Raw genomic sequence first — 15,541 nt, 5'->3', positions numbered from 1 at the left:
TAAATTAAATTTAGTGTAGTCACATTAATATTATTAAATTAAAAAAATATAATCTGATTGATTAATCACATGGTTGAATTTGGATAATCAAATGATATAATCATATATCATTGTAACACTCTAATCCGGTTCAAACCAAAACATTATCACACAAAACCATTGAAGCGACTAACCTTTTTTTAAACGGTATGTTACAATTCATCCATCATACATAACCATAAGTCTAAAACATACGTCCATTTAGTTTACAAAATAGGAGCTCCAATATTATATCTCAAAATACATAAGTAATAAAAATTAGAGTTTACGACTCGAAATACACCAAGGGTCTATGAAAATACATGTTCACTAAAATACTCAATACATACTCTGGTGTTTGATAACTCCGTAAAAGGTCACATTTTTGTACCTTTTTACTTAAGTTATTGAATGTCTAAAGGCCCATTTAGAACCATATAGATGCATTTAGAAGCATTTAGTTGCATGTGGTGGATTCCGGTTTGTCGTGGCATTTTATTTTTACAAGCGGTACTGCTTTATGGGAAAGGTACTTGTCTGATGATATACAGGTATTGAAAGCTGAAAGCAGGGAAAAGAGGAAAGAAAATACCATGGCATAAGGAGATTACTGAGCTAAATGAAAATGCCGAGTTCGACTGGCATTTCGAGAATGCAAAAGGTGAAAGAAGATATTTTCTAGCCAGCTGTCACCAACTCTCTGTGCCATCTGCCCGAGAAATCCACCTCGAAGATACGCCTGGAGGGATCGGCGCTGCAACCGCCGGTCCTGCTGATGACGCCGTCTGACCCTGCAGATCTTATCTGTCCTTGGGCGCCTACAACGGGATTATGCCGGGTCTCAGCCAGCAACCTAGGCTGGATCACTACTATGCTTTGCCCGACTCTCTAGTAAATCAACCATGGTTTTGGAGTTTCCTAGGATGGTTAACACCAAGTCTTAGGGATAATTTTCCCCTATAAATAGAGGAGGAAGCCACAATGAAGAAGAATTTAGTTCCCCACTGTTTTGAGCTTAAAAAGTTAGAGAGAGAATATCTCATCTTTCTCCGTCAATCCCACTTGCCGTGGCATTTCTCCTGGACAAGCCGAAGGGAGTGGCATTCTAAGCATCCGAGAGGAGCCAGTTTGCTAGGAGCAGATCTTGGTGGCCGAGGGGAGCATTGGGCAGTGCACGTCGAAGGCTTTCTCTCCTCCCCTTAGTCCTTTGCTTTTATATTTTTTTGTTGGGTTGTAAAGAACGAATGAATCTTGCTTTGTGCTTGTTGATTTCGAACCCCACCATGAACTAATCCTATTTGGTGGGAGTTCACTTGGATGTTTAAGTTTTTATTTTAACAAATGGTTGATGTTTTATGCTTTATTCTATTTTGTTTGTGAAACTTAATGCTTTAAGGTTGTAGGAGCTACGATTGCAGCCTTTTCTTAGAAGGTGCTTAGGGTTCGAGATAATGCCTTGATAAAATATCTTTAGTATTTGAGAGAAGCTAGGGAGGAACTACACAAGTAAGGGGTTCTAGATAGTAACTAGGCCTAATCCACCTTAGGGATAAGGATAGGATTTCATTCGACTAAAAGGAGTTGTGTATAAACGATATGTTAGATGTTAATGCTGTCGCAAAAAGGTATTGCCGAGACATATCCTATTAACTGAACCAATAGGGTCACTGCAAGGGCTTATGCCAATCGGTTTTGCTAGGGCATCTTTTATATCTCAAGTCCCTTACTAGAGATAGCATAGGGTATTTCAGTAGACTCTGTCGGGCAGGGTAAGCTTAGAAGAAACACTATTCAGAGACATAAACTTAGATTTTCCTTGTGACTCCTTCCACTCATTCCCATTGTTGCTTGTCATTTGAGAAAGCTAAAGTCCTATATTTATTATATCGTATATTTACATTTTATTTTGCCTTGACATTTTCATTTGCTTGCACGTATTACAATTTAATTTGCCACAGCATTTTCAATTACCATCACTCCACCATCATTCCATTTCCACATCAGCTATTCCATTTTGCCACATCATTCTCATTTGTACATACCATCACTAACTTTACTTAGGTGACAAAGTAAAGTGCCTTGACAAACCTATTTGATTTCCCCAATTCCCTGTGGAGACGATACTCGACTTATCACTTTATTACTTGTTCGATTGTGTATACTTGCACATATATCCGCACCCATTTATAGTACTCACAAACAGCGGACAAGTTTTTGGCGCCGTTGCCGGGGACTTGGCAACTGGAAGTTAAATTGATTTGTCATAGCATTCTTATTTTGCTTGTTCATATTTTCTTTTTAATTAGCTTTACTTTTTACTTTCCTTAATTTTATTTAATTGTTTTTCTAGGTACATGACCAGAAGCAACCCTAAAGAGCCATTAGAATCGATTGATCCAGAAATTAAGAGGCTTTTTAGGCAAAGAAGACGCGCTCAACGTGTAAGCATGTACCAAATCGAAAATCAAGGCATTGGTCATGAGGATGATCAGAATGCTGAGATAAATCCAAATGCTGGGAATGCAGTCAGGCCTCATGCTATTCGTGATCACTTAAACCCGATCTTAGATGGTTTAAATCCTGGAATAGTGGACCCAAAATTTAGGCAGCCCACTTCGACCTGTCATGTTCAATATGTTGAATTCTATAGGGCAGTTTGGGGGCATGCCAAATAAAGATGCCAGGCAGCACATTCGTAACTTCTTGGAGGTATGCGATTCTTTTTGCCAGCAAGGGGTGCATGAAGATGTTCTGAAATTGAAGTTTTTTCCATATTCTCTGCGTGACCGAGCGAGGGCTTGGTTGAGTGGTGTTCCAGCGGGTTCTATGGAGTCGTGGACAGATCTATGCAAAAAAATTTTGCTGCGGTATAATCCTCCAAACATGAACACCCAATTAAGGAATAACATTGCTTCATTTCATCAAGCTGATGACGAGTCGATGTATGAATGTTGGGATCGATACAAGGCATTGCTTCGCAAGTGCTCAAACCATGGTTTTCAAGATTAGACACAAGTGGTGATGTTCTACAATGGAACAAATGCACCCACGAGGATGATACTAGATGCCTCGGCAAATGGGACGTTACTTGACAAATCACCAGCAGAGGCATTTGACAACTTGGATAGGATTGCTACCAATGATTATCAATTTCCCTATACTAGGCTTGGATTCAGGCACAAAACACATGGGACTTTTGAGCTAGATTCTAAAGACAATGTGTCCGCTCAGCTTGCGGCCATTACCAACATGCTAAAGAATTTACAAAGGCCAAGTGAGGTGAGAGAAGTAAAGGCAGCCACTTCAGTATGTTTATTATGCCACGACAATCACAATGAGAGTGACCGTCTAACCAATCAAGAATCCATCAACCTTATGGGCAACTTCAACCGAGGCAACAACAACCCCTATTCCAACACCTATAATCCTGGATGGCGTCAGCATCCAAATTTTTCATGGGGAAATCAAGGAACCATTAGTGCCCATCAGCCAGCTCGGCATCAATGACTCTCAGGGCTATCAATCTAATATGCCATGGCATAATTCTAATAAGGGAGGGCCATCTTCATCTAATACTAGTTCGTTGGAAGCCACATTGCAAGAGTTCATTGCAATAATGAAGACAATGTTGCAAGACCATTCTACTTCCATTAAAAATCAAGGAGCCCGACTTCAAAGCCATAGTTCGTCACTAAGGGCGCTGGAGAGTCAGGTAGGTCAAATTGTCGCGGCATTACAAGAACGTAGACCAGGACATTTACCGAGTGACACTGAAGTCACAAAACCTCATGGCAAAAAGCAATATAGTGTGCTAACTCTCCGAAGTGGTACACAGATTAATCTTGAAGATAGGTTTGGGGGAACACCGAAGGACGATTCACCCCGTAAGACCAGTCACGCTGATTAAGAGGTGCTAGAAGAAGCACCAGAGGAGGAGGATAAATCTGAAAGTTTATCAAGTAAAGAAACTAAAGGGGCAAACAAAAATGCCGCGGTAACTTCTGTTCACACCCCATCAGTACAGGAAGCCAAACCCCCGCCTCTTTTTCCGTAAAGACTGAAGAAGCACAACGAAGACATCCAGTTTAAAAAGTTTGTTGACATACTAAGTCAACTGCAAATCAATGTCCCTTTTCTAGAAGCAATGGATAAAATGCCAACATATGCTAAATTTCTTAAGGAAATTGTCACCAATAAGTGAAAGGTTGAGCAGTACGAAATAATTGCCACGACAAAAGAATTTTGCTCTTCCTTAAGCAAGCACCACTAAAGAGACATGATCCGGGTAGCTTTATCATACTGTGTTCGATAGGAGACAAGTTCGTTGGGAAGACATTATGTGACCTGGGTTCAAGTGTAAATTTGATGCCTAAGTCAATATTCGTAAAGCTTGGGATAGGAAACGCGAGACCCACCTCCGTCATCTTACGATTAGCTGATCGTTCACACGTGTGTCTAGAGGGGCGAATTGAAGATGTCATCGTGAAGGTTGACAAGTTCGTTTTTCCTGTTGATTTTCTGATTCTGGACTGTGAGGTTGACGTCACTGCACCCATCATATTGGGGAGACCTTTCCTAGCCACCGGTCGAATTCTCATCGACTGTGAGTGGGGCGAACTAACCATGCGCGTGGTCGGTCAACATGTCACCGTTAATGTCTTTCGATCTCTCAAATACATAGATGATTCTGAAGAATGCCAAATCATTTTTAAAGTAAATACAACAGTTGAAAAAGAAGCAGATCAGTTTTGCTGCGACAATTTCATTCAGCTGGATATTGATGAGAAGTTTCTTGAAGAGACTTATGACTTTTCATCTGAGGAACAGCAGGCTAGCTTCCTTAAAGCTAGCCCAGGTACGCACTTTGAACCTTTGAATTTTGAAGAGTTTGTTCCACCCAAGCCCTCATTACAACATGCACCTACCCTTGAACTTAAGAACTTGCCATGGCATCTTAAATATACTTATCTGGGTAGTAATGAAACTTTGCCTGTGATTATTTCCTCTGCCTTTACTCCTAACCAAGAATCTAGTTTGCTAAGTGTTTTGTCACAACATAAGAAAGCGTTAGGATTGACTATGGCAAACCTCAAGGGAATAAGTCCAACAATCTGTATGCATAAAATCCTACTAGAAGAATGCCACGACAAATCCATAGAGCCACAGCGAAGATTAAATCCAATCATGAAACAAGTTGTTATGAAAGAGATTCTCAAATGGCTTGACGCTGGAGTAATATACCCTATTTCAGATAGATCGTTGGTAAGTCCCGTTCAATGTGTGCCAAAGAATGGAGGCATGACCATGGTAACGAGTGAAGACAATGAGTTGATACCGACTCGCACAGTCACCGGGTGGCGAATCTGCATGGACTACCGTAAGCTCAACAAGGCCACCAAGAAGGATCACTTCCTTTTGCCATTCATCGATCAAATACTGTATCGGCTTGCTGGCAAGATATATTATTGTTTCTTGGACGGTTACTCGGGGTATAACCAGATTGCCATCGCACCAAAGGACCAAGAGAAGACCACATTCACATGCCTGTACGACACTTATACTTTTCGAAGAATGCCTTTTGGACTCTGTACTGCCCTGGTAACTTTTCAGCGTTGCATGCAAGCCATATTTTCTGACATGGTTGAGGACTTTCTGTAAATTTTCATGGATGATTTTTTTGTTTATGGTGACGACTTTCAAAAATGCCTCGACAATTTGGCAAAGGTACTGAAGCGGTGCGAAGAGGCCGACCTTGTGCTAAACTGGGAAAAATGCCATTTCATGGTGACAGAAGGCATTGTTCTGGGCCATAAAATATCTGAGAAGGGCATTGAGGTTGATAAATCCAAGATCGAAGTGATCAAAAAGCTTCCCCCACCAAATTTTGTCAAGGGCATTCAGAGTTTCCTTGGACATATTGGATTTTATAGGCGATTCATCAAGGATTTCTCCACACTATCCAAGCCCTTGTGTACCCTGCTGCAACAGAACCAACCTTTCGTGTTCAATCAGAAATGCCATGGCACATTCAAAGAGCTGAAGCAAAGACTTATCTTTGCGCCGATCATAGTTCCCCCAGATTGGACAGCCCCATTCGAATTAATGTGCGATGCAAGTGATTTTGTCGTGGGAGCTGTGCTTGGGAACCGTAGAGGTAAAATCTTTCATGTCATATATTATGCTAGTCGTACCTTAAATAATGCATAATTAAATTACACAACCACTAAGAAAGAATTACTTGTCGTGTTATTTGCATTTGACAAGTTTAGGCCATACTTGATAGGTACCAAAGTTATAGTTCACACTGATCATTCAGCTATAAAATACCTAGTGAACAAGAAAGATGCCAAGCCTAGACTGATTAGGTGGATATTAATCTTGCAAGAATTTGACTTAGAGGTAATTTATAGGAAAGGTACTGAGAATCAGGTTGCATACCATTTGTCTAGGCTAGAGAACACTTCAAAATGCCATGACATATTTGATATTAAAGAATAATTCCCTGACGAGAAAATTTTATATGCTACGGCAATTCCGTGGTACACTGACCTGGTTAACTTTCTTGTTAGTGGTGTTTTTCCTTATGAACTAAACAGCCAGGGTAAAAAGAGGTTTCTTCATGATGCCAAGTTCTATTTTTGGGACGATCCGTACTTATTCAAGCAATGTGCTGATAAAATGATTCGACGATGTGTCCCCGAAGAAGAGCAAAGCGATATCTTACACCATTGTCATATATCAACTTGTGGAGGGCATTTTGGAGGTTCGAGGACTGCTGCAAAAGTCCTCCAGTCAGGCTTCTATTGGCCATCATTATTTAAAGATGCCCACGCATTTTACAAAGTGTGTGACAGATGCCAGCGCACTTGAAATATTTCCTGACGCCATGAAATGCCGCTGTAAAATATTCTGGAGATTGAGCTTTTCGATGTTTGGGGCATTGATTTCATGGTACCATTCCCATCTTCCTTTGGAGACTTATACATTTTGCTTGTGGTGGACTACGTTTCAAAGTGGGTTGAAGCAATTGCTACGCCAAGAAATAACTCCAAGACGGTGCTCAAGTTCCTTTATAAGAACATATTCACTCACTTTGGAGTCCCTAGAGCCATCGTCACTAATGAGGGCACTCACTTTGACAACAAGTTGATTGCCAAGACATTACAGAAATATGGAGTGCGACATAAAATTACCACGACATATCACCCGCAGATGAATGGATAGGCTGAAGTTTCCAATAGAGAAGTCAAGCAAATCCTTGAGAATGTGGTGAACCCTCGGAGGAAAGACTGGTCCCCCAAGCTAGATGAAGCATTATGGGCCTATCGGACGACATTTAAAACACCTTTGGGAATATCGCCCTTTAAGATGGTATATGGAAAAGCCTGCCACCTACCGGTTGAACTAGAACACAAGGCATACTGGGAAATAAAAAAATTAAACTTCGACGAGCAACTTGCTGGGGATAAACGATTGCTCGATCTGAATGAAATGGAGGAGTTTCGAGCGCGAGCATATGAAAATGCCAAGCTCTACAAGAAAAAAACCAAAAAGTGGCACGACAGAATGCTTTTGCCACAGTATTTTCATGTGGGTCAGAAAGTTCTGTTGTTCAACTCCAGGCTCAAACTCTTCTTAGGCAAATTAAAGTCACGTTGGTCAGGACCATTTGAAGTTCACCATGTTTACCCTTATGGCGTTGTTGACATGAAGAACATGGACGATGAATCCATCTTTAAAGTCAATGGCCAGCGCCTGAAGGCTTACCAGGGAGTCCCACCTGCGCGTGACAAGTCGGTGTTGCTTTTGCACGACGTTGACATTAGTCTGGCATCATAAGGATGCCGTGGCATTTTTAACTCACTTTTGTACATAAAATATTTTTATCTTATCTTTATTTTTAATACTTCTCATTTTAATTAATCATTTTCATTTTATTTTTTGCAAGGGAGATCTCACGCACGAGGCACGTGAAGCGTGTTAAGGAAAATGAATAAATTTTGGGCGGCAAAACGAAAAGAAAATGAGGGAAACTTTATTTTGACTTTTAACTTAGGAATTGATTTTTTTTTGTCTCTTTTCCGCCCCTTCCCCATCTTCTTTAACATTTCCCCCCTAAAAAACATTTCCTTTTATCTCCCCTACCCTACGTTTTCACCTTTCACTTTCTATCTTTTTACTTTTACTTTCTATCATTTTCTTCTCCCTTCCATTTGACGAAAACCGCCATTGCCGCTGTAGCTTAAAGCTTGCATCATTCTTTCTTTTTATTTTTTTCACAATGGTTCGTTTACGACCCCCTCCACCGCCCTCACCACCATGCTTTGTGGATGAAGCCGCTAAGGAACGGTACCAAACAATCAAGAACCGACGAGTCTTTTTCGAGTAGGGTTTTGTCTTCTCCGAGGAGGAGAATGCCGACCTGGGCAGTGAGGTGCTCGATGTGGTCACTAGGCATAAGTGGAAGAAATTTGCCAAGCACCCTGCCGCTGTCAACGCAATATTAGTGAAAGAGTTTTATTCTAACATTACTGAGCCCAATCAGCATGCCATGGTTCACGATATTTCTATTTGTTTTACTCCTACCACTATTAACCGCTATTTTAAAATACAGGTTGTTGATGACCACATGCAAGCTTCACCCGAGACGCTGACAATGAAACTTACCAAGGCATCCTGGAAGACCTGTGTCTTCCAGATACTCAGTGGAACAGTCAACAACTGAGACGACAGACCATGGATAGGGATAGACTGCTCCCCCATGTAAAGTTGTGGAACTATTTCATGAAGCACAAGCTTCTACCAACCTCACACAATACAACCGTGTCATGCCAACGGATGCTTTTGCTACACTCGATCATTTCAGGACGAACCATCGATGTAGGGAAAATTATCGTGGAACAGGCTCATCTATGCCTGAAGCGACCGGCCAGTGCCTTAGTATTCCCAAATCTCATCACTGTTTTATGCCGGAAAAATAAGGTTCGAGAAGAAATGTTTGATGAGATTTTGCCGGGCATTGCTGGACTCAATAAAAATCCCTCTGATGTTGGGCTACAAGGAAGCCAAAGGAATGGAACGCGAGGCAACCACATCTCGCGCTGCACCATCTCCACATGTCAGGGCAACTTCAAACGCCCTGGAGCAGGCAGTCCAGCGCACTCAAGAGCATGTCGGACAGCTGTCCGCCAAATTGATGGTCTATTTTGCCTATGCCAAACGACGAGATGCATTTCTCACCATCGCCTTGATGGAGTTCCTCCCGCACACTAACGTTACCATTCCTACCTTTTCTGACGTGCTTGTGCCACCGAATGAATATGCCGAGGCATCTGCAGAAGTACCTCACCCTGCTCCAGCGGCTGCTCAACACTCATCTAGTAAAGACAGTCACCAGCCAACTACAGCAGAAGAGCCCGTCGATCCCGATCCAATCCATAAAGTGTCACCCGATGTAGACAGAGAAACCAACCTCCAACTCGCTAATCTCCCAGAACCCACACAAATTATTGAACCTTTGGTGGCTGAACATCCTGATATGCCACAACCGACCGCACCAATAGAAGCCGAGAATCCTACTGTACCACAGCCCACCGAGTCAACCGAGGAGTCACAATCCGAGATGCCACGGCAAGCTCCCTTGCATAGAAGCAGACGTTGCCTTAGGAAGGCATCTCAGCGTAAGGAATCCCCGCTCCCAGTTGTTCCCGAAGGACCTAGCACTCCTCCAGCCGCACCCGCGTCTGACTTCGAACATTCCAGCCTCGCCAAACTCCGCAAGCGCACTTGCCGCGCAACCGCTATACCACCACCATAAAGCCAAGGTACCTTGCATTGCATTGCATTTATAGCATGTAGTTTTCATTTTCCTTAGATTTAGTAAGCATTGGGGACAATGCTTCTCTCAGGTTTGGGGAAAGTAGGGTTCTCGCATCACTACATGATAGTAGTAGTAAAATAAATATGCAATGTCATTAGTAATTGCTGAATAGTTTTCTAGAATTAGTTAAGGATGCCCTATGATGATGAATTCTGGATGACCAGGATATAATGTTCATGACTGGTTGAGGATGATAGGACCAACTCTAGGACTTGCTTCTTTGAAACCCTTGAATACACGATTGTATGCTTTCCATGCTTGAGAAACTTAGAAATTTTTATAAGAAAATTCTTAAAATGTCGTGTCATAAAAATTTGACTGCTGAAACCCCACAGTTATATGTTTAAAAAAAATATTGAAAAATGAATGAAGTATGAATAAATGCCTCGGCATATCTGTAGATGGACACTCCGCTATGCCATGGCATATGAGTAAATGAAAGATGTCACGAGATGACTCTACCTGACTAGCTCGGGGGTGGAAGGTATGCTCTCTTTCACTTAGAGTGTGGGATGGTAGAGTGATGGGCTGACTCCCCTCGTAGCAGATTTAATAAAAGAAAAGAAAGGCAAGGTGGGAGTAGATTTTAAAAATGTCATGGCAAATTGAGAAAGCTTGCTTAGAAAATTTGTAGGTTTGTTAAGCATGAATTGGATACAAGCACGCACACACCCACACAAAGAGTTTTGTTATAGGGGAAGTGCTTGAATTCTCAAACCTAGTCTAACTTGTTGAAGCCAAATGCTGAGGGCTGAAATTTTATTCCGTAAAACTATTTTGCTTCTGAACTTGTCATGGTATTTTTGTTTTACTATTATTATTCATTGCTTGAGGACAAGCAATAGCTTTAGTTTGGGAGTGTGATAACTCCGTAAAAGGTCAATTTTTTTTACCTTTTTACTTAAGTTATTGAATGTCTAAAGGCCCATTTAGAACCATATAGATGCATTTAGAAGCATTTAGTTGCATGTGGTGGATTCCGGTTTGCCGTGGTATTTTATTTTTACAAGCGGTGCTGCTTTATGGGAAAGGTACTTGTCTGATGATGTGCAGGTATTGAAAGCTGAAAGCAGGGAAAATATAAAAGAAAATATCGTGGCATATGGAGATTGCTGAGCTAAATAAAAATGCCGAGTTCGACTGGCATTTCGAGAACGCAAAAGGTGAAAGAAAATATTTTCTAGCCAGCTGTCCCCAACTCTCCGTGCCCTCTGCCCGAGAAATCCACCTCGAAGATACGCCTGGAGGGATCAACACTGCAACCGTCGGCCCTGCTGATGACGCCGTCTGACCTTGTAGATCTTATCTGTCCTTGGGAGCCTACAACGGGATTATGTCGGGTCTCAGCCAGCAACCCAGGCTGGATCACTGCTATGCTTTGCCCGACTCCCTAGTAAATCAATCATGTTTTTGGGGTTTCCTATGATGGTTAACACCAAGTCTTAGGGTTAATTTTCCCCTATAAATAAAGGAGGAAGCCACAATGAATAAGCCAAAATGAAGAAGACTTTAGTTCCCCACTGTTTTGAGCTTAAAAAGTTAGAGAGAGAGTGTCTCATCTTTCTCCGTCAATCCCACTTGCTGTGGAATTTCTCCTTGACAAGCCGAAGGGAGTGGCGTTCTGAGCATCCGAGAGGAGCCAGTTCGCTAGGAGCAGATCTTGGTGGCCGAGGGGAGCATTGGATAGTGCACGTCGAAGGCTTTCTCTCCACCCCTTAGTCCTTTTCTTTTATATTTTGTTGTTGGGTTGTAAGGAACGAATGAATCTTGCTTTGTGCTTATTGATTTCGAACTCCACCATGAACTAATCCTATTTGGTAGGAGTTCACTTGGATGTTTAAGTTTTTATTTTAATGAATGGTTGTTGTTTTATGCTTTATTTTGTTTTGTTTGTGAGACTTAATGCTTTAAGGTTGTAGGAGCTACGAGAGTAGCCTTTCCTTAGAAGGTACTTAGGGTTCGAGAGAATGCCTTGGCAAAATATCTTTTGTCTTTGAGAGAAGCTAGGGAGGAACTACACAAACAAAGGGTTCTAGATAGTAACTGGGCCTAATCCACCTTAGAGATAAGGATAGGATTTCATTCGACTAAAAAGAGTTGTGTATAAACGATAGGTTAGATGTTAATGCTGCCGCAAAAAGGTATTGTCGAGACATATCCTATTAACTGAACCAATAAGGTCACTGTAAGGCTTACGCCAATCGGTTTTGCCAGGGCATCTTTAATATCTCGAGTCCCTTACTAAAGATAGCATAGGGCATTTCAGTAGACTCTGTCGGGCAGGGTAAGCTTAGAAGAAACACCATTCAGAGACATAGACTTAGATTTTCCTTGTGACTCCTTCCAGTCATTCCCATTGTTGTTTTTCATTTGAGAAAGCTAAAGTCCTATATTTATTAAATCGTATATTTACATTTTATTTTGCCTTGACATTTCAATTTGCTTGCACGTATTACAATTTAATTTGCCACATCATTTTCAATTACCATCACTCCATCATCATTCCATTTCCACATCAGCTATTCCATTTTGCCACAACATTCTCATTTGTACATACCATCACTAACTTTACTTAGGTGACAAAGTAAAGTGCCTTGACAAACCTATTTGATTTCCCCAATTCCCTGTGGAGACGATACTCGACTTATCACTTTATTACTTATTCGATTGTGTATACTTGCACACATATTCGCACCCATTTATAGTACTCACAAACAGCGGGCAGTGTTAAACCAAATCTGGAATCTACGATCTAACAATGAGTTCCTTGAACCCGCACCTAAAAACTTGCACACGAAAACACATACTAAACACTAAGCTCACAAGTTTAGTGCCACACAAATGACACTACTATACTACATGTATTCAACAAATGAACATGCTACAGGTATAGTTATGAACAAGATGATACATTGAACACGCACAAATAAGTATCATGGTGTAGTTCGGGTTAAAATAACATCACATAACTCACACCCTTATTTGCTTATCAAAGGTACCTTGAGTAAAACATAAATCACGTAGTATCAATGTCTTACATTAATGGCGCTCGTCACTAAGTACCTTAGGTGAAGTTCGTGTCACATAATATTGGCCCTTTTACCCGGCTAGTCTACTCCTCTCAAGTACACAAAATTTGTCTAGATCATAGAGCATCAATACAACGATGTTCAACTAGCGTTTTAAGTGCCTTTGCACTAGATTGAATATATCTGAATAATCCTTACACTATTAGATGATCATTGTATACAAGTAACTCGAATGTCCTCATTGTTTCCCGAATATCAAACAAGGCATAAGACTTATGGAATCTTACCTCATAATGATCTTATGTTATTACACAATTTTCTTAATGTTTTCACTTGTAAGCTTTTATTTAGAGGTCCTCGTCGATCCTAACCCCTTCTCGGGTCCTTTGATCGAAGCTAGACTCAAAGCCCTCACTTTCTCGATGGTACGGATACTTAATCGTATGGTATCAGTACTACTCCATCTTATGATATCAATATTGTTCCGAGTATTGATACCAATTTAGCACACTCAAATTTTAGTCAACCCTTGGTATAAATACCCTTACTTGAAGTATCAATACCTAATTTGTATTTGATATTTGTAAAAATACTTTGGTATCAATACTCATAACCTCAAGTATCAATACCACCCCTAGTATCGGTACTACCTTAGTACTAATACAAATTTTGCCTACTGAAATTTGAAATCATCTACTGGTATTGATACTAAGTCTCAAGTATCGATACACTATGAATAGTATATATCAATACCCTAAGAATAGGGTACTGATACTACCTAGATAAAACCTTTAATTTTTACCTATCATACGAGTATTATTGATATTATTCATACAATATAGATACCCTAAACTTAGAATATCATATTTTTATAACTAAAACTCTCTAAATTACTCTCAAGACCCTCCCAAGATTCCCAAACATTGTTTAAAGCTTTTGTAGGTTCAAAGGATCATAAGAGGTCATTTTTTATGCATGAATAACATCAAATACTCATATTCATTCCATGGGTCCACATGCACCCAAGACACTCCATAAACAAATACAAGCAACCAAAACTCTGTATGTTGATCTACAAGCGTTATAGAAGTGTGTTACCTTATTACTATTTGCTGGAAAACATCCCTAAATATCACATAAGCACTAGTTTCTCTTTACCTTTACTTTTGGAACCTTCATATACTTCTCTCACTAGCTAAGAAATTAAAAAGTGAGTTACTAACTCATTTAAGGAGTTGAGAGAGATAAAAACATGATTTCTATCTACTAAAAATGAATTAGAACTATTTTTAAGCTTTAGAACTCAAACCCCTCTAAAATTCCCATTATGGCTACTTTGGTCAAACCTTGAGAAGGGAGCTTGAATGGGAGCTCTATAGGTGCTAATTACCTTTCTCAACTTCTCATAATTTGTACTAAGAAATTTTGGCAACCAAAATGTCTCCTTTGCTCAACCCACCAAGAAGAGAAGAAGAATGTATGAAAGGAGAAAAAGGCAAGAGTGAGGTGAAAATAAGAAACATCCACAACTTTTCCTTATTTCTTACCCGTGTGACCTCACCACAATTTAATGAATTCAACCTTTAAAATACTCTAGGAGTTATTTACGACCCTAGTCCTTTCCCATTTAACTTTAATTCAAAAATACCATTCTTAAAGCCTTTTGGGCTTAATTTAGGACGTTGCTCGGTCCTTATCGCTGAACTTTGGGGTGTGTATGCTCTTTTACTACATGCTTGGAGATTGGGAATACGTTGTTTGGAACTTGAAACTAGTAATCTAGAAGCTACAAAGATTTGCAATGACTTGTCGGATGCATTAGTGGGGAATAGACTAGTTTCGAGAATCCATGAACTATTAGAGCTTGATTGAGAAATTAAGATTACTCATATTTGTCGAGAACAAAATGTTGCTACGGATAAACTAGCCGCTATGAGCTATGGAGCCCCGACCGGAACTGATGTCTTTACGGAGCCGTCAGTGGAGCTAGCCCACACTTTACTTCAGGCCCAAGTTTCCGGCTAATTGATTTATTTATGCTATATCAAGTAAATAGATTTAATATATATATAACTAACGAGGTAAAAGTAATCAAATTTAGTAACTAAATTAAGTTTATAATTGTAAATACATATAAAATGCACATAATATGTTCATACATGTGATTTTAATTTGTATAGTTCATGCACGCGCTTAAACCGTAATATAAGATCAAAGATTAAATTCATTTTTAACCGACACATGCATGTCCAACACGTTTAACTACGAGTTTGAATAAGAGAATAAAAATTAAAATATATTTATTATATTGAGGAATCTACCTTACATGTGTTTAAAAAGATGGAGTGACCTTTTCGTCCATTAATTTATTCAATTTAGTTATTTTAACCCTTAAATTTTTATTACCTTTTTGTAGACCCTTAAAATTTATACTGGTGTTTATTATTTTTAATATTCGAACCTAATTTCTCAAATATATTTTATTGTTATAATTAATAATTTTTTATTTTGATAATTATAATATAATATTTGTTCGAAAGACTCTTAATCATTTATTAACGAAGATTCCAACATTCTTACAAACGTCTAAATATCCTTATAAACTTCGTGCTTA

Source organism: Hibiscus syriacus, unplaced genomic scaffold (genome assembly GCF_006381635.1).
Source record: "Hibiscus syriacus cultivar Baekdansim isolate YM2019G1 unplaced genomic scaffold, ASM638163v2 tig00111621_pilon, whole genome shotgun sequence".
Taxonomy (NCBI): domain Eukaryota; kingdom Viridiplantae; phylum Streptophyta; class Magnoliopsida; order Malvales; family Malvaceae; genus Hibiscus; species Hibiscus syriacus.
Note: the sequence above shows the minus strand (reverse complement) of the source record.